Raw genomic sequence first — 11,485 nt, 5'->3', positions numbered from 1 at the left:
AACACATTTAGAAGTCTACTATCAAAATCTATTAATAATAGAGATTGTTCTGGAACATGGCCCACACATCACCTTGACCTCGGCTCTACTAGGGTTGTGACAAAGCAGGTGACCAGGCAGCCGTTTCATGAAGATGTAGTGGACAAGTCTGAACTTGCACCCTTAACCAAAGTGTCTTTGGTTCTGATTTTATAACACTGAACTCAAGAAAAATAGCCAGATTGGGATCAGAAGGAAAGTTCCTTGTCTAACTCAACGTGTTGCAAAATTCCACGAGGGATTTACTGACTGTGGGATTAACATGTAGGGGCTGTGCTCTGTGGCTGGGGGGTGGGAAGCGTGTGGAATGCAGCTGTCAAACAACAGCGAGACACAAATCTGATGGCAGCTACATCTGGAATCTGGCTGTGTGTTCGACTGTGAACTTGGTCTGGTTGTGAGCTAACATGAGGAGTGGTTCACCTCACCATGGAAACCGGCCGGTCTGTCTGTATCTGCCACTCCTTCCTAGCTCTCTCTTCAGGGTAAAGCTGAGACAACAGCCAGTTCTCACACCTCTGCTTCCTTTTCCTTAAGGCACCTGCTCTTTTCCAAGGCGAAAATGCCTAAAATTTCCTTGGTCACGAAGTTATCTCAAAGTAACGTAATTCAGGGTGATCTGATAAACTGTACTAGGAATTAAACAACGTCCTGCAAAGGCTGAAGATGAGCGGACAGGTGAGTAGCTCTGTCTGTCCCGCTCGGTTGTCTGGTGGTCTAAAGGTACAAAGTTTTTGGATGAGTCACAAATTTTGCTCCATAGTATTTGGTAAAGAAGGTTAGAATCAAAGTCAGGATCAGTGTGGTGTAGATACAGGGATTTCAAAACGAGCACACGTTCCTTCAAAAATACCTGAAAGTCATTTGATTCGTTTTTTTTTCTTTGCTAATCCAACTATGTCTTCTTCAAGCCAAGCAATTTTTCGGAGAGATGAAAATGCTAGAAATCTTCACAGATTTGACCAGATCAAAACCACAAGCAAGCTGACTGTGTACAATACGTACTGTACTGAGTTATGTTTTTGTAAGCAAAGTAAAGATAACCCCAACTTATCTTAGTGAGTTCCTTGGGAAGCAGAGTTTTCTCCTTGAAGTGATGCCCTGGCTTTTAGAGAACAGGCCAGGTGCCCACAATCATGTCCACTAGAAAACGCTCCTGCAGAACAAGTGGACTTTGCCCCTCGCGTTCTACGACAGGGAAAGTAAACCACGGTTTCTGCCACAAATTTACTGTCACCACCGAAAGGTGAGAGGAGGTCCCCTTGACTTGGTCAAACTGCACTGTTATGAGAAATTCTGTGATTTCATCCCCAGCAATATGGCTGTTTTGAAACTTCTCTTCAAATGTCACATTGCTACTTTACAGCACAGGCAACTCTGGTCAATATTATATAACAACATAAATGGGAAAAGAATCTGAAGAAGATACATGTATACGTATAACTGAATCACTTTGCTGTACACCTGAAACCAACACAACACCGTTAATCAACTATACTCCCATATAAAATTAAAAGTTCAAAAAATAAAATAAAGCGAAGCGCAATAAAAAAGAAATAGACAGGAGATAAGCCATTTGAAAACCCGTCCGCCACCAGTAATTTCCATCTCGCGGATGTAACCCCCACTCACTCCACAGATACTTATGAGCAGAGGCTACGGCTCAGACCCCGGGTGGATGGATTACCGTCTGGCCTCGCGTGTGTCTTGATTATCACGTGCTAACGCAGCGACATCAGTTAACTCCTTCCAAAGCCCTCACGGGACAAACAAAGCAGCCAACCTGACGGCAGCCATGAGCCGTCACCCGGCGACGCCCCCGCTGCTAGCCCGCGAGGAACCCTCGGCCACGCAGGGCTTGGGCCCTGTTCCTCACACGCCTGGGCCCACAACGCTCATTCCTGAGAATCACTTAGGGGAAGGCAGGGAACAGCCCACTCAGTGTCTGGAGATGTCCTGCATCCCCTGCGGAGAGCAGGGGAACGGTGCCGTGCGCCCCTAGGATTCACCGCACGCATGCTTGTTTCGCTGACTCCACATCCACTCCCTTGTGAATTGTCGAGGAGGGAAACCTCAGACGCTGCGCTGTAGCCTGGCCGCTTCCAGCTTTTTTGACTGTAAGCAGTAATAAATACTTTTTTTCTTGGCACTCCGCGCGGCTTGTAGGATCTTAGTTCCCTGACCAGCGTACAATGGAAGCGTGGAGTCCTAACCACTGGACCGTTAGGGAAGTCCCAATAAACACATTTTTAATCTCAACATACACACACACACACCATGTGTACTTATTAATTTTAAAGCAAAAATTTCACGAAACAATACCCATTTTGAGACACACATTCTCGATTTTCCTACGCTTTGATTTAAAAATTGCCACTTGAGAGCCTTTACGTTGATTTCCCAATAACTAGTGGTTCTAAAGAACACTCCTGCGGACTCTACTTCTCAACTGACGAGAACGCTCTGTAGAGGCCTCAGGAGCCCCTAAGAAAAACTGACTTCTGCTACTGATGGGACGGACAGCCGAGTTTACTGAGCATTTACTATATGCTGAACATGGGGTCACACGCCTTCACGTTTGTTACAGGTTGTTAATGGCAAATCCTTCAGCCTCAGTTTTGACTGAGGCCTCTCCGGCTCTGGACAATAAAATCAACGCCAGGGATGCCGCACACCTGCAGGAAAGTGCTGACCTGCCAGGCCAGAGACCAGAACAGGACACAGAAACCAGCTCTGTCTCCCTTGCCTCGATTACCCCTCCAGCTGAGGAAGGAGTAAGGCCTAAGGCCACTGAGGGGTGAGGGTGTGGATGAGGGGTGAGGGGTGAGGGGTGACGGTTGAGGGTGTGGGGTGAGAGGTGAAGGGTGAGGGGTGACGGGTGAGGGTGTGGGGTGAGAGGTGAAGGGTGAGGGGTGAGGGTGAGGGGTGAGAGTGAGGGGTGAGGGTGTGGGTGAGGGGTGAGGGTGAGGGGTGACGGTTCAGGGGTGAGGGGTGACGGTGAGGGGTGATGGGTGAGGGCTGAGGGCTGAGGAGTGAGGGGTGAGAGGTGAGGGGTGAGGGTGTGGGTATCCTCAGACTCCGCCCTGGGGAGGGGAGAGCTGGAGAAAGTGCCCTGGGATCCAGGCTGCCGACCACTGGCCTAGCCTGGCCTGGGAGGGAAGAGAGCCTGCCTGAGTCTCTAGGAAAAGAACCCCACTCGTGAAGGAGGCCCCCTGAGAAGGCGACTGGGTGGAGGGGCCCAGAGGAGGGGGACCACCCCATCCAGAGGAAAGTGGGGAGGGGGGAGGAGAGCCCAAGGGAGCAGGCCACCCCCACCCCTACTCCCCCTGCAGGGGCCCAGGCAGGACGGCCTTGCTTGGGACAGGCTGTAAGAGACAGGATCCTCAGTACTCTGGAGAGTAACGAGAGGAGAAAACCATCCGAAAGCTACTAGAAAGCTCTGGGGTCTTCTGGAATTTGGCCCAGCACGGGGGGAAGAACAAAACAGCAGAGCAAGGCCTGCCGATGGGGGGGGGGATGGGGGATGGAGAAGGTTATTGCATCCTCGTGGGACTGAACGCATCTCGGTGTCAACCCTTTGACGACCCCGTGACACAAGTGCTTTGCTACTTGCTTTTTACAGACAGGGACCCTGATCTTCAGGGAATGGTTCACTAATCTCTCACGCAGGGGACTGGGGGTCAGGAGTGTGGCCTGGGCAGCCTCACAGCACACGCCCTGCCCTTCTGGCCGCACAGGATGGGGTGGGTGAGAGGGGGCAGCAAGGTGGAGTTAGATCACTGAGCCAGCATGTCGCGAAAGCACTGGTCTCCGTTCAGTATACTTATTTACCTGTAAATTATACGCCCATATTCCAGAACTAATATGTGCGTTTAAAACAGCGCCCCCAGGATCAATTTTAGAAGAATAAGATGAAATACATTTTTTTTTTTTCTGCTGAGAACACACACTCGAACACAGACACATTTTGGAAGAGAAGCCCTCGACTGTGATAGCACTGTAAACTCTGTCCCCAGAGGCCAGGACTATAAGGGTTTACCGTCCTCTTCTGTTTGGGTTACGTTTGTGGGAAAGCTGATGACCGGGAGGTTTGAGTTGAAGGGCAAGGAAACTTCTTGGTGTAGAGACTACTTAGGTTGGCCTGGAGGAGACCCAAATTTTGGGCCAGTGACGGGAAGCAGAGGTTGCCACTCAGAAGAGAGACTCAGAAATGGGGGCAGGGGGCGGGGAAGCTGCTGAGTGCGGACAGCTTCCTTCCACTTGGCAATATTCCTAGGTCAGTTCCAACAGTTCTCCTCAACTCCTTGGGTACCATGTACAGTTACTCTTATTTTATTTGTGTATTTTTTTCAGCAACCCTGTTGGTGAAGAAGTATTTATCCTACAACAGGAGTGTGGTGACTTTGGGGGTCAGGTCCTGCACAGAGGCCTCTGCTCTGTGAGGTGACATGAGGTGTGACAAGGAAGCAAAAAGCACCTCAACCCGCCAGCTTCACGGAGCCCCCTTCCTTGAAATTGTCAACAAAACTGTATCATGTGCATGTGTGCATTTTCAGGGGAAAGGATCCACGGCTGTCATCAAATTTCTGAAGATTCCTTAATCCCAGAAGATAAGCATCGCTGAACTCGGCACTCATTTGATGAGTTCCTCCTTTAAAACAGATTGCATCTTGGGAGGGTGAAGGTGCTAGGAAAAGACTTTATGTTATAAAAGCAACAACTATTTGGAGAAAAATGAAACAAAACAGCAGGGAAACGTATAAAGTATCCCGATCCTACTGTCCAGAGGCATCATGGTTGACAGTTTGGTGTCTAGGAGCTTAGAACAATCTCCAGAGGAATTATTTCAATCAGACAATCTACACTTAGCTTAAAACCTACAAGGGTCCCAAAGGGGAAACTGGAGCCTGACGTACGGTGGTGCTGGGAGAATCAAAAGGGGTCATTTTGAGAAAGGACTGTCCTGGAGAGGCACCCCTGGGTAGGATGTCCCGTGGGGTCTTGTTGGGGGGGTCACAGCATGCTGGAGGAAGTGGAGGTTAGGTCGGCTGTAAAGACAGCTGCTCTGAGCCCTGGGGCTGGTGGGCGCCAGAGCTTGGGGTCGTTCCTGTAGCTTCGATGCCAGTAGTTGATGGAAATGACAGGTCTGGTGGTCGCAAGAACATGAAATAAAGATGCAAGGTCTACATGATGACTATGAGAAGACGTTACTGAGGGGAGTTAGGAAAAGGAGTGGCGGGACAGTCATCTTTGTGATGGGAAGATTCAGTGACCTAAAGCTGTCCATTCTCCACAAGATCAATGTTTAATTTGAAATCAACATCTCAAAATCGCAATGGAATTCTTTTCTGAAATTGACACATGTATGCGAAAGTTTATCTGAGAACAAACAGTAGAGAAGAAGGAATGCATGTGTGTTGTTACATCTGTACTCACGGATTCAAACAGATTTTAAAGGTACAATAATCGAAACGGTGTGATACTGGCTCAAGTGTGGACAGAGAGGTCCAAGGAAGAGAAGAGAAACTCAGAAACATCCCCAAGCACGCATCCTTCACGGAATGATAAATGTGCCATTTCAAATCAATAAGTATGGACTATTCAATAAACTGCAGGAAAACACAAATGCCACTCCACAGCTCACACTATATTACAACATAAATTCCAGATGGTCTAAACTCTTAAACTAATTCTTAAACTCTTAAATTAAAAAATTAAACTACAGGGCTTCCCTGGTGGCGCAGTGGTTGAGGGTCCGCCTGCCGATGCAGGGGTCATGGGTTCGTGCCCAGGTCCAGGAAGATCCCACATGCCTCGGAGTGGCTGGGCCCGTGAGCCATGGCCGCTGAGCCTGTGCGTCCGGAGCCTGTGCTCCGCAATGGGAGAAACCATGGCAGTGAGAGGCCCACGTACAGAAAGAAAAAAAAAAAAATTAAACTACAAAAATTTCAGTTTAGAGCTGTAATAGGATTTTGAGGTTCCCACATTCCTGGTCCTCACAAAACTGGAAAGAGCCAGGCCCACAGTTATTTTACAAAATTCCATTTTTGCCCTTAGCCAGGAGCACCCCCCATCAATAATAAGATATTTATGTATCAGTTAAATTCATCACTGAAATATCATTTAAATTCACTTATTTCAAAAATCGTGCTTCCTCAAGGACAGACAGGAGAAGGTAGCACATTAATTTTACATAACAATTTAAAATGGTACAAGTTTTAAAACCCTCAAAAGGAGAATTAAAGGGCTTCCCTGGTGGCGCAGTGGTTGAGAGTCCGCCTGACGATGCAGAGGACGCAGGGTCGTGCCGCGGTCCAGGAAGATCCCACATGCCGTGGAGCGGCTGGGCCCGTGAGCCATGGCCGCTGAGCCTGTGCGTCCGGAGCCTGTGCTCCGCAACGGGAGAGGCCACAACAGTGAGAGGCCCGCGTACCACAAAAAAAAAAAAAAAAAAAGTAGAATTATAACCACCAGCTCTCAGTGCCAGTTGCCTCCAGATCTGCCTGCCTCACCACACCTGCATAATAACGCCACTTGAATTTCAAAAAAAAAAAAGCACATGGGGCTGCCCTGTGGCGCAGTGGTTAAGAGTCCGCCTGCCAATGCAGGGGACACACGTTCGAGTCCTGGTCCGGGAAGATCCCATATGCCGCGGAGCAACTAAGCCCGTGCGCCACAACTACTGAGCCCATGCTCTAGAGCCCGCGCGCCTAGAGCCTGTGCTCCACAACAAGAAAAGCCACCGCAATGAGAAGCCTGTGCACCGCGACGAAGAGAAGCCCCTGCTCGTCACAGCTAGAGAAAGCCTGCGCACAGCAATGAAGACCCAATGCCGCCAAAAATAAATAAATCAAAAAAAAAAGAAAAAGCACCTGGGTCTTCACTTTATAATTATTTATTAAACTGAACATCACTCAGATGAAAGGTGGAAGAAGGTCATTCACCTCCTGTCTGCTGTTGGAAGTCCCTGAGATTTGGAGGGACTGTTTGCTACTCAGCAAAACCCAGTGAAAGCCAGCTCCTACGAAGGATGTCAGATTCATCACAATTCAACAGTTTAACACAACTGAGCATGGTTTCAACAAACTTTTCTGGTTTTGTTTTTGCAAACCTCAAACCTCATTTACAACCTTCTCAAATCAACATTTAACCGAATGCACCTACACACACGAGTGTGTAAATGGGCTGATTTGGCCCTTTGATGCCTGCCCTTTGGAGCACATGCTAACGTATACTGAAATTATCAAAAGCTTATTGCTTAGCTTACAGCAATAAAAAAAAGGTAGTTAACTACCAAGAAGCACCTGAATTTTTCATAAATGAAAAGAACCATTGTGAAAAAAGCCTCCTTGCTCACAAGCATTCTCAGCAATTCTGTTCAGGCCCCACCGTCCAGGAGACCTTTTTGTGATGGGGTCACTGCTCTATTCACAATGTCCACCGTGGTGGCCACAGGTGACTACTGAGCCCTTGAAATGTGGCTGGAGTGCCAGAGGAACTGAATTTCTAATTTAATTTAAGTTTAAATAGCCACACATGGTGAGTGCTTCTATACTGAATAGCATAAGTTTAGACAGTGTCACCAATTTTGAAACATCACCCTTCTGGTCTTGAAAAAACACTACATTTTAAGAAGCCCTCTCTGGCACTTCTGGAGAAACTGCAAATATTATCAATCACGATTGTAGGTGGTCTCTCTTGACCTCTCCCATTCTAGACGAACATACAGAGGATGATCTGAAACAGAAAATGAGCAACGAAAACCATTCTAGCAATTTAATCTTGGGATTCCTACCGCACAGTATAATATCTGGCTCATAGTGGGTTCTTTTTTTTTTTTTTTTTTTTTTTTTTGCAGTACGTGGGCCTCTCACTGCTGTGGCCTCTCCCGTTGCGGAGCACAGGCTCCGGACGCGCAGGTTCAGTGGCCATGGCTCACGGGCCCAGCCGCTCCGCGGCACGTGGGATCCTCCCGGACCGGGGCATGAACCCGTGTCCCCTGCATTGGCAGGCGGACTCTCAACCGCTACGCCACCAGGGAAGCCCTCATAGTGGGTTCTTAATAAATATTTGTGAAAAAAGGAACAAATCAGTTCATGAATGAATTGGCAGGCAACTTATTTCACTCCCTGACTGGGGGGAAAAATCTTACAGCAGAGGATAAACATTTCTTTGAAATTTAGAGCCCTTATCTCTCATCATTTGACAAAAGGGTTTAATCAGACACACGTGTTAGAGTTAGATGGGTGGAAAGAAAGTCAGCTAGATTGACAGAGCGACAGGTAATTCGTTTGATATGTGGACACTGGGAAAAGATGTTCCAGTGAAAACACACAACCAGCTCAAACTGGCCCCATCCTGTTTCTAACAAGATACTGAGTCGTTTTCCAGAGACAATGGAACAAAACCGCAAGTCAGACAGAGGAGAAGATTCTGACATCAAACAGCACCCGGAACCAAAGGTCCAGGGTAGGACTGGAATCTGCACCAGGAGCCCTTTCAGAAGCGAAGGGTCCTGTCCAGGAAGATGGTGCTGAAGGCCCTTGACCACGTCTCCCCGTAAATGGCCAAGATCCAAAGCCCTGCGAGGAAACCAGCTGGTGTTCCCACGCCAACCCTCCTCCCTAAGTCGTGAAAGGCCTGACCAAACCCCAGATGGGGACAGGAACCCTCGCTTCCTGACTCCCTGCTGGTTGGGCCCCCCGTCGAGCGTTTTATTTGGTCAAAGCCGGTGCCCTGGAAGTGGCTCCTGTTCATCTCCTGGGGGCCCTCCATCCGTCTCGCTTTGGGACCCTCTAAAAGGCTGCAGCCGAGACCCTCCTTGTCCTGACACCTACGTTGTTTTTTCCTGCTTCAGGAGAAGACAGTGCATTTTATGGAACGATTTTAAAAGTATACACGTTAGTTTTTAAAACCCTCAAAATGAAAATGAAAACCGCCTGCAATATCACTGCCTGACGGAATCGTGGTCGGGGTTTTGTGGTCTATTCTATCCAGCCACAGCCTTCTTTCTATTTTGCTGACTATACAGACGTGTGCGTGTAATATTCTAAAATACCCTAAATTAAAATTGGATTGTACTTAATAGTACATTCGATCTGTTTTTCAGATGTTCCAATACTGGTGTGCACATTTCTAGACCAGTCAGTATGCCCACACCATGCTATTTCAATCGTTTTTATTGGCCCCACCGTATCCCAAAGAGTAATCTAATCTCATTACTAAATACTAATACTAATCCCAAACACTAATGTGGCTCACCCCGCTGGCTCTCCTAGTCTATGCCAGTTTGCCTGTGGCTTTCTGATGCAACTTTATCTATTCACACTAGTTTTAAAACGCTCCATAAATCTCCACGATTTATTAGAACTGACTCTACCCCCTCCCCCTTTATTTCAGAACCCACAGGGCAAACACTTGATCTCAGTGTGGTCACCATCGTTCTTCGAGATGGTGGGACCTCAGCTTTGAGAATGAGATTGAGAGTGAGACTGCTCATTGCAGGGCAGGATGCAGGACCTGGGGCACGGCTGCAGATCTCCCGGCCTGCAGGTGGGGTTTGGGAATTAGCAGGGAGACAGTTTCATCGCTGAAGCAAATATGGAAACTTCTAGAAGACTCCTGCAGAATTTCTAAGTAGTTACTGCTCCGCAGGGTATGGGGGACCTCCGCACGAAAGAATAGATGTCCAAACTCCCCACTATCGTTCAGGAACCACTGTTGTGTCTAACTCTGATCATCGGTATAAGAAATGAGCTCCCACTGGATTAATTCGGTAATCCAGACGCATCTGCAGAGGAGCCAGGGGTCCAAGGACGCACAGTCTGTTCCAGTCGAGGCACCAGCTTGGCGCTCAAGGCAGAGAGGACCGTGAGTCACCCCATCTTCTGGTCCAACAGCCAGTTCCTCATCCTGCACGTTCCCACGCCGGCACTGAAAGCACACAGTACCCCCCGACCCCGGTTAAAACGGAGCCCCCCGCCAGCTAGCCAACTGATTCACGAGGCTGCTAACTAATTCCAGGCTAACAGCTTAAATTAAAAGTTAAAGAAACGCAGCCAGCCCCCATTATGCTTCACTTGTAACAACCTTTCTTAAAAAACAAAACAAAACTGAGAGGGAGAAAAGAGCTGGGCCTTCGTCAGAAGGAACAGGCCGGCACCTCATCCTGGGCTGGCCCGTGCCTCCAGCCGGCAGCAGCCCTCAGCCGCCCCCCGCCATGTCCTGGAAAGTGCTCCTCTGAGGCGGGAAGGTGCCCGCACGGCGCTGTGACCAGACGGACCATGTGGCAGCAACGCTCGTGGCTCTGCAGGTCTGCTCTGGACCGCAGCGTCTGACTGCACGGCCCTCTGTGCCCTGACAACTCCACAGCCCTCCTGCATTTACAGGGAAGGGGGAGGGCACCCCTGGTCCTGTCTCCCCTCCAAATTCACACCGATCAGTGGACGTGTGAGTGAGTCGAGACCCAGCGCCCTGGCGTCCTCCTGCCTCGTTCCCTGCCTCGGCACTCAGTGTCACCTCTGTGCTGGTGGGTCCCGAGTCTCTGTCTCCAGCCCCCTCCTCATGCAGCCGCGGCCTCCAGGCAGCTGCCACATCCTTGCTTACTTCATCCCAGAAGACAGCTCTCCTGCTGGCTTTCTTCCACGTCAGGGCCCCGGATGCTGGAAGCTGTGAGCTGCCTTTTACTCTCCTCGCTTACTCATCACCCCCTTAGGGCCAGGGACCATCACAAAGGCCCAGGGCGGGAGTTCCCCAGTGTCCTAAAACCAGTGGACACAGCAGGTTCTTGGCTCTGTAACTACGTGGCCAAAGTGCTCTTGGAAAATTACTCTGCCCTCCATCGAACTCCACCTTCACGGTAATTTATTAAGTAATCGTTTCCTCTACCGCCAGCATTTAGTTATCTGACAAATACTTGGACACTTCCCAGGTTCCAGGAACAGCTGCAGGTGTTTCAGCAACATTACCCTTTTCTGTCCTCACGACAGCCCTGTAAGGAGCCCACGGTCACTGTCCCATCAAGGGATGAAGGGCTCCAAGGTGCAGACAGCACGACCCTTTCTCGGGCTGCCTGCTCACCCAGCCTCACTTCTAACACCCGCCATTTTCTCTGGACGTGTCACCTGTTCACGCGCCCCCTTGTCCCACTCGCTGCCCCCAGGCTCACTCAGGGCTCCCCCCTCCCCTCACGCTCTGCAGGATGCTTGTTATTTGACTGGCGCGTTGCCCCAACTAGACTGTGAGCCCCTAGACGTCAGAGGTCACCAAGATACTCGTTTATCTTTCTCAAGTGCTGAGTAAAAATATAGCTGGTACGCAGGAACTACTATTTAACGAAAGCAAAACGATACCTATCTATTGCCATTAGCCAAGAAAAAAGAAGAAAGTTACCTAGAGGTGCCTTTTGCTTTTCTATAGCTATGCTGAGTACGTATTTTTCTCTCTT

At 49.2% G+C, this 11,485-nt stretch overlaps 1 protein-coding gene across 4 annotated transcripts in view; it reads right to left on the bottom strand.

Moving 5' to 3' along the window:
- The window catches only part of PALLD (palladin, cytoskeletal associated protein), a 276,660-nt gene that overhangs the window by 111,740 nt on the left and 153,435 nt on the right, over positions 1 to 11,485 (bottom strand). The window lies entirely within an intron of this gene.

This window comes from Orcinus orca, chromosome 6, assembly GCF_937001465.1.
Source record: "Orcinus orca chromosome 6, mOrcOrc1.1, whole genome shotgun sequence".
NCBI lineage: Eukaryota > Metazoa > Chordata > Mammalia > Artiodactyla > Delphinidae > Orcinus > Orcinus orca.
This window is presented reverse-complemented; position numbering and strand designations above follow the sequence as displayed.